General features: G+C 36.6%; 1 protein-coding gene across 1 annotated transcript in view; it reads right to left on the bottom strand.

Annotated features, from left to right (window-relative positions):
- The window catches only part of LOC148943700 (uncharacterized), a 296,754-nt gene that overhangs the window by 245,145 nt on the left and 42,447 nt on the right, over positions 1-9,162 (bottom strand). The gene's annotated exons all lie outside the window — the stretch shown is intronic.

Here is a 9,162-nt window from a genome sequence, read left to right as displayed (position 1 = left end):
TTACAAAAATAAAATGTTAAACAGGGATCTTATGCTAAGGCAAGCAAGGGTCGTGCGAGAAAATTGGTTTTTAAAGGAGAAGAAAATTTGCAAAAACAGCAAATACACTGAATTGTATGAGAATTATTGGAACACTAAAAATTAATAGACACAACACGAGAGTAAGCGAATTAGAGATAGGGTTAAAGTATCAGTTACAAAGAAATAAAATGGATAGAATTGGTAAATTACCAAAGAACTAGATGGTGCGGCAAGACGGCAATAATAAGAGATTGAGCTGGCATGTTAACAACTTGAGAAAAAGTAGCTGGTGACAGAGTAGGTGCTGTTTTGAAAGATTTGAGCTCATTTTGGTTTAAAAGTCAATGTTGAGAAGACTAAGTCGTTAAGACTAGGAATAAGTGAAGGTGAAGAGGTGATGTTGGGTAACGAGAAGATCGATTGAGCCGACATCTTCACTCACCTAGGTAGTGTTTTTAGTAAAGACGGTGAGTGCAGCGACGACTTCAAATGTAGAATAGCCAAGGCCAAGGTTTTTTTCACAGTTTAAAAGTTTGGAAGAATCGTAAGATAAGTCTGCAAACCAAGATTAGAATATTGGAAGCTACAGTGATGACAGTGGTCATATATGGTTTTGAAGCGTGGGCACTTAGCAAAACGGAGGAAAATTTGCTAGATTTTTTCCAGAGACAGTGTACTTTCTAGGATGTATAAATATAATAGGATGTATAAATATAATAAAAATTATATTTGGCACAGTTGATTTCCCCCAAAATTAACACACTAATATTTTGTTACATAAACCTTTTTTGTACAAATAAATACTCGTTAATATCTTTTTTTAATCTTTCCACTTTCCTGTCAAATTTATTTCCTGGAACAAAATTCTTTTTGCATTAACTTTGTCGAATTGATAGAGAAAAAGGAGCAACTATTTATTCCGACGTAAATTTTGCCTTTTGATTCATTTATGTTATATTTTCGCTTGAAATTTTACGGTAACTTGAATCTAGGCTAGTTTTATATTAATTTAAATTTCATTGAAATTGAATATATTTAATTTAATTTTTAATGTTCATTTAATTTTCCTAATATCAACCAGCAGAAAAAACTGAGTGTTATTATAGTCTGCTTATTATTAATAAATAAATTAATGGATATTTTTCTTAAGACCAATTCTACCAAAATCAATAATTTTCCACGAACTTTAACTGAGCCCAAAGGACAAACCATCGTGTTTGCGTTGGTAGTCTTATAGCAAGACTATACTACGAAGGATATTGGAAGTCAAGATATTGAAAGACAGGATATTGAGTTTTTGTTATCTGACCTTTGAATAATACTACCAAGGTAAGTGAAGTTTTCCACCTGATCAATCTTTTCGTTATCCAACGTCACCTTTTCATCTCCACTTATTCCTAGCCTTAGCGACTTAGTCTTCTTAACATTAATCTTCAAACCTATTTTATCACCCTGAACTCGTAAAACCTCTAAAAGTTCATTCATTTTGTTCATAATTTCATCTAGTATGCTAAGATAATCAGCATAATGTAAGTCCAGGAAAGTCTTTCTCTTCATTTGATTCCGTGTTCTTCCATTGCCTTTCCTGTGCTCCTTAAGACAAAGTACATCAAAATCATCCATACAAAGGGAAATAGCACACAACCCTGCTTAACTCCTGATTTAATACGCAACCAGCTGGTGACCTCATTTCTTAGCTTAGCCACAGCAGTGTTATTCTCGTACATAGCATTCATCACTTTAATGTGTTTGTCTGGTATCATAGGCAACGCAATAGCGCTGTCTAAGTAAAGAGTGATGTGGGCACAACGTATTATAATTTTTTTTTGTTTCTTAGACCAGGGCACTTTGTGGCAAGGAGTTGTAAAAACTTCGAAAAGGGCTTATTTCATTGGAAATTGAAAGGGCTAGTGCCCTTTTTAATAGTCGGAAGTGATTGGAGGGAAACTAACCACCCTCCTACGCCCGCCAATTCCCCAAACACATCCAATCAAAATTTTGAGATAGCCATTTTGCTCAGCGTAGTCAAAAAGTCCAGGAATAATTTCTTTGAGGGTGGACCCCCCCCCCGAACAACCCTCAGGAAAAGGGTTGTAATTTATGCCCAGGGGGGATATAAGATTTTATAGAAAGTGCTGTCGTAGAAACGTTAAAAAGAGCTCATTCGATTGGACATTGAGAGGACTAGTGCCCTTTTTAATAGTCGAAAGTGAAAGGAGGACAAATGCCCTCCCCCCACGCCCATAACTTCCCCAAACATTTTCTATCAAAATTTTACAAGAATTGTTCCGGGCTCTGGGGGTTTGACCCTGGATTTTTCGTTATCTGATCTTTAAACTATTTTGAACAAAATAGAGATATAAAAATTTTGATCGAATATATTTGGTAAAAAAGGGCTTTGGGGAGTGGGCTAGTGTCCCTCTGATCCCTTTTGACTCTAAACAAGAAACCTATAAATTCTGATTTACAATCGAATTAACCTCTTCAAAAGTTTATGTAACCATTCCTTCCATAAAAACTTTATATACCGCTGGGGCATAACTAACAACATTAGCCTCCGGGTTCTGGGGGGGGGAGGCTGTGTTATCCCTAAAATTTTTGTTATATGATCTTTGGTCTATTTTGAACAATATGGCTGTATAAAAATTCGATCGGACGTATTGGGGGAAGAGGGTTTGGAGGGGGGTCATAGGATAACTTATGACTTTTAAAAAGGAATTAGAACTTTCAATTTATGATCATTTGAGTCCCATAAAAACTTCAATAAAAAAACCATATGCCCCCAGGGCATAAGCTACAACCTTTCTTCCGAAATCCCGAGGGAGGGGGTATGTTGACCCCGAAGTCTTATTATCTGATCGTTGGACTGTTTCAAACAAACTGGCTATCTCTACATTTTGATCGGATATATTTGCGGAAAAGAGGGTGTGTGTATGTGGGGGGGGGAGGGAAAGTTACCCTTCGGTCACTTTTGACTCATAAAAAGATCAAATGAGCCACCTTCAAAGTTTATACGACCACCCCTTACATGAGAACCTTATGCGCCCCGGATCATAACTTAAAACACTTGCCCTGGGCTCTGGGGGGTTGTGTGCACCCCGGAGGCTTTGTTATCTGATGCTTGAACAATTTTTCAAAAAATTGCTGTCTTAAAATTTTTCTCGGATGGGTTTGGGGAAATAGGGCGTGGGGGGGGGGGCTAGTTGCCTCCGATCTCTTTTGACTCTTAAAAAGTGAACTAGAACTTTCACCTTCCAAACAAATTAACCCTTTCTGAAGTTTATAAAAGCACTCTTTCCATAAGAACAATATATGCCCCCAGAGCATAACTTACAACGCCTACCCCCGGGGCCCTGGATGGGGGGTGTCGACACTGGAGTTTTTGTTATCTGACCTTTGAATTATTTATAACAAAATGGCTATCAAAATTTTTTTTTCTGATACTTTTTAAAAAAAACGACGTAGAGGAGAGGGGCAGCCCTCTGGTCATTTTTGACTCTTAAAAAGTGAACTTGAACTTTCAGTTTCCAATCAAATGAGCCCTCTCTGAAGTTTATACAAGCAATCCTTCCATATAAAGTGACTCTGGGGAAAGAAATATATGATGTTTGAACTATTTTTCATCTGATATTTGAACTAATTGTTGTCTGATGTTTGAACTATTTTTTTAAAAATGGCTATCTTAAAATTTTATTGGATGAGGAAAAAAAGGCGCTGGGGGGGCTAGTTGACCTCAGATTTCTTTTGAACCTTAAAGATTAAACTAGAACTTTCAATTTCCAATCAAATGAGCCCTCCCTGAAGTTTATACGAGCATGTCTTCCATAAGAACCATGGACATAACTTACAACACCCCCGGCCCCCGGGGGTTGTGTCGACACCAGAATTTTTGTCATCTGATCTTTTAACTATTTTCAACAAAATGACTATCCCAAATTTTTTATCTGATTTATTTGGAAGGAAAAGTTGGAGGGGGGGGGCTAGCTGAAAAAAAAAACAACAAATAACCGTGGATTGTCAGTTTGATTTGCATATTCTGATATTTATTCATCAAAGTTTTGATAATTTTTTATTTATGGAATTAAAAATGCGTGAAAACATTTAAAGGGTATTTTGCTTTCAGTAAAGCGCAAGTTATGTTCTGGTCTTTAGAAGGCGTGGGGTGTATCAGCTCTACCCATGCTAATTTTTGTCCGTTTTGAGTTTGACTCTGCTATTTATTTTAATTTCTGTTCATTTTGAGCTTCATCTACTTATTGATTGTAATATGTGGTAGTTTATACGCTTGGAAGATCATTTGACTCTATTTCTGCTCATTTTTGGCTTGGTTTTTATCAGCCCCAAAAGCCTTGTTATATGATTAATTAAAAAAACTTTTTCCACAAAATAAATTTTTCAAAGAAAAGTAAAGAACTCCATTAAACAAAAAATGAGCAAAAATAAAATCAAATAATCTACCAAGCGTGAAAATACCACAAATCAGCATCGATAAATAACTGAAACCCAAAACAAACAGAAATTACAATAAATAACCGAGTCAAACTCAAAACGAGCTGAAATTAGCATAAATTGGGCGCAAAACCCCTAGGCCTTCCCAAGGCCAGAACAAAATTTGCACTTTACTGAAAAAATACAAATCAATGTGCATTGTCAGTTTAATATACATATACTGATATTTAGCAATCAAAACGTTAAAATTATTTGATTTATTAAAGTTATAAAAGTAAAAACACTTTTATTTTTTTCAGTAAAGTGCGAATTTTGTTCTGGCCTTGGGAAGGCATAGGGGTTTTGCGCACAACTTATGCTAATTTCTGCTCGATTTGAGTTTGACTCGGTTATTTATTGTAATTTCTGTTCGTTTTGGGTTTCATTTATTTATCGATGCTGATTTGTGGTAGTTTCACGCTTGGTAGATTATTTTATTTTATTTTTGCTCATTTTTTGTTTAATGCAGTTTTTTACTTTTCTTTGAAAAACTTATTTTGTGGAAAAAGTTTTTAAAATTAATTTCTGTTCGTTTTATATTGACAAAGTCTTTTCAGGGAAAAAGAAAACAATACTTTAAATCTTTTCGTTTTTTAAGACTTTATAGTTTGGCCTGCTACTTGTATGCTGGAGAAAAATTTTCACCAATTTTTAACAACATACATCTTTTTAAATATCTGGACACAAATAGTACTGTTTAATTTAGTTTCATACCTCCTCTAGTTGACCTGAAATGGAAAACTTGATACCATTTGCAAAAAAATCTGTTTACTTTCTTTGATAGCTTGTATACACTTACGATATTTTTATTTGGTTAAATTTTAAGAGCAAAAATGGGAGGTTTGGCGTGGGACGATAGGCGTGGGAGGGTGGGACTGGAAGGGAGATTAGTGGCCCTCAAACCACTTTCTACTATTAAAAAGGGTATCAGCCCTTTCTATTTTCAATCGAAGGAGCCCTTTTCGAAGTTCCCACGACAACTCCTTCGATACGAAGTGCCCTGGTCTAAACAACAACAACAACAAAAAAATAATACGTTATACCCACTTCGATCTTTATTATAAAAATGTCAAGCCTTTCAATCACTTTCGACTATTAAAATAGGCACTACGCCTTTTGATTTCCAATCGAATGAGCCCTTTTGGAAACGACAACGCTTTCTATAAACACCTTATATGCCCCCAGAGCATAAATTACAACCCTTACCCTATGGTCTGTTAGGGTGGTTGTCATTCTCTAAGACCAAATTTCCAGAACTTTCAACTACGTTAAACAACATGGCTATCTCAAAATTTCGATTGGATGTGTTTGGGGAAATGGTGGGTGTGAGTGGGGTGTTAGTCGCCTTCCAATCACTTTCGAAAATAAAAAAGGGCACAAGCCACTCCAATTTCCAATTGAATGAGCGCATTTCGAAGTTTCTAAAACAACTTCTTCGATACGAAGTGCCCTGCTCTAAAGGAAAAAATTAATAAATAATACATTGTGCCAGCATCGTTCTTATGTCCCCCCAGGGCATAACTTAAAACCCTTGCCCTGAGTGTTGTGAGGGAGTATCCTCCTCTTTACTTAGTCCCCGTTTCTTGTCTCGTTCTCGAGTGTCCCCGTTCTTTACTTAGGCAGCGCGATCGTGCTGCCTATGATTTATACAACAGCTTTCTATTTAAACCTTATATGCCCCAGGGCATAACTTACAACCCTTGCAGTGAGGGATCTTAGGGGGTCATCATCCTAAAATACTTAATTTCCAGAATGTTCAACCACGTTGAACAAAATGGATATCTCAAAATTTTGATTGGATGTGATTTTGAAAATGGTGGGCGTGAGAGGGGCGCTAGTCTCTATCCAATCACTTTCAACTATTAAAAAAGGCACTAGCCCTTTCAATTTCGAATTGAATGAGCCCTTTTGAAGTGTCTACGACAACGCTTTCAATAAGTACTTTATATGCCCCAGGGCATAACTTACAACCCTTGCCCTGATGGCTGTGGGGGGGAGGGGTTGTCATCCTTAAAGACCTAATTTCTCAAACTTTCAACTACGTTGAATAAAATGTCTATCTAAAAATTTTGAGTGGATGTGTTTTGGAAAATGGTGGGCGTGAGAGGGGGGTTAGTTGCCCTCAAATCACTTTCGACTATTAAAAAGGGTACTATCCCTTTGAATTTCAAATCGAATGAGCCCCTTTTCAAGTTTCTACGACAAAGATTTCAATAAAAACCTTATATGCCCCAGGGCATAACTTATAATCCTTGCCCTGAGGGTTGTGGGGGAGCGTCCTCCTCAAAAATATGTTTTCTATCTGGATATCAGCTACGCTGAACAAAATGGCTATCTCAAAATTTTTATTGGATGTGTTTGGGGGAACGAGGGGTGGGGGGGGGTAGTTGCCCTCCAAGTACTTTCGACTATTGAAAAGGGCACTATCCCTTTGAATTTCTAATTGAATGAGCCTTTTTTAAAGTTTCTACGACAACCCCTTCTTTAAAAACCTTATATGCCCCCAGGGCATAACTTAAAACCCTTGCCCTGAGGGCTGTGGGAGAGTGTCCTCCTCAAAAGCTTATTTTCTATATGGAAATCAACTACGCTGGACAAAATGGCTATCTCAAAATTTCGATTGGATGTGTTTGGGGAAATGATGGGCGTGGGGGGGGGCTAGTTGCCCTCCAATCACTTTCGACTATTAAAAAGGGCACTAGCTCTTTGAATTTCCAATCGAATGAACATTTTTTGAAGTTTCTACGACAATGCTTTCTATAAAAACCTTATATGCCCCCAGGTCATAACATAAAACCCTTGCCCTGAGGGTTGTGAGGGAGTGAACTTTGAGGAATAAATATCAGCATATGTAAAATAAACAGACAATCCACGGTTTTTTGTTTTTTTTTCAGCTAGCCTCCCTTTCCTCCGTTTTCCCTCCAAATTCATCAGATAAAAAATTTGAGACAGTCATTTTGTTGAAAATAGTTAAAAGGTTAGATAACAAAAGCTCTGGCGTCGACACAACCCCCAGGGGCCGGGGGTGTTGTAAGTTATGCCCATGATTCTTATGAAAGGGATGCTTGTATAAACTTCAGGGACGGCTCATTTGATTGGAGATTATAGATTATTATATAATTATAATATCTTTTTTTTTGTAAATTCAATGTTCCTTTCAGGAATTAATAAGGATACAGAGATTCTATTTCAAATCCTCTAAATTTTTTTTATACTTTAATTCTAGGTAGTAACGTCTGATGAAAGGCTGAGAAGTTAATCATCTCAAGTTTTCTTATCTTCCTTCAATGGCAGTGTCACTTTCCTGATTTTCGTCAAAAAGCCAGGAGATTGAGATGATGAGATCTTCAACTGGTTCTTCAGAAGAAGAAACTCGACTGTCTTCAGTGGTATTTTCTTCAACATCGTCGAAAATCCAGGAGATTGGAATATTGAGATCTTCAACTGTTTCTTCAGAAGAAGAAACTCGACTGTCTTCAGTGGTATTTTCTTCAACATCGTCGAAAATCCAGGAGGTTGGGATGATGAGATCTTCATTTGTTTCTTCGGAAAAAGATCCGTCTCTTACTTGAAAAATATAGCTCAAGAAGGACTCTACATCACTTTCAAGCATTAGAATCACTATATCACTTTCTTCCTCACTTTCAATATTAAAGTGATTTTAGAAAAATCTAAATGAAGCAGATAAAACTATTTCTTCAGGAGGACCCCAGAAGCTCCAGAAGGGCTCTTCTTCTTCATCAATTTCACTTTCATTCTCGCTTTTAATATCCTCCAGCTGTTTTTCCAAGCGTTGACGTGTAGCTACAAATTTAGCTCTTACGGTCTTTTCATTCTTAGTATAAGAAAATTCAATAATATTTTCAATGCAGCGTGACAGACATTATCTAAACGGCCAACTGATGTGTACTTAGCCCTGCACAGGGGGCAAACCCTTTTGTTTTGTTGATGTTGAAGAATACAGATGCAGGTTTGGCAGAAGGGATGTAGACATGACAGTCTAATTGGTTTAACAAACACCTCGAAGCAGATACTACAAGACAGTTCAGAGTCCAAAAACTCAATTTGTTTCTTCCTTGAGGTCTCGAGCTTCTCCAGATTTGCCTCTACATTTTGATGGATTTGAGATTCCAGTAAGGATATCTTCTGTTTAAGTATTTCGATTTCTTCATCTTTTGTGGGGGGCATTTTTACTTCAGCACTGATATTACTCATTAATGTTATGAATAAACGCTATTTTTTAAACTATTTAGCATTTTCTGAGGAATTTTCTTTTTATCGTGATAATGACGTCATGATATTTGCTCGGCTATGACGTTTATACCAAAAATGATGGCATGTTATCGAAGTATAATGATGTTTATACAATTAGAAATCGCTTCATAACTAAAAATAATATTATGCCAATGATACTGTAATGAGGTATGCAAAAACAGAAAATATATTGGTGGTACCAAAGTATGCTTGCATGCGTCATAGATACTAAAACGACATGATCACTCCTGGGGGGAGGGGATGATGTAATTTACGCTCTTGAAATGTGCTCATAAATATAACGTCGCTCACAATAATTTGCTTTCTAGATTAATTCTCTTTACGAATTTTCTAAAACTTTTGACCTACTTGATAGTTATTTTTGGGCCAGATAATCCC

Source organism: Artemia sp. Qi Xiang Cuo, chromosome 15, assembly GCF_049724085.1.
Source record: "Artemia sp. Qi Xiang Cuo chromosome 15, ASM4972408v1, whole genome shotgun sequence".
NCBI classification, from domain to species: domain Eukaryota; kingdom Metazoa; phylum Arthropoda; class Branchiopoda; order Anostraca; family Artemiidae; genus Artemia; species Artemia sp. Qi Xiang Cuo.
The sequence above is the reverse complement of the archived record's forward strand: the minus strand, read 5'-3'. Positions and strand labels throughout refer to the sequence as shown.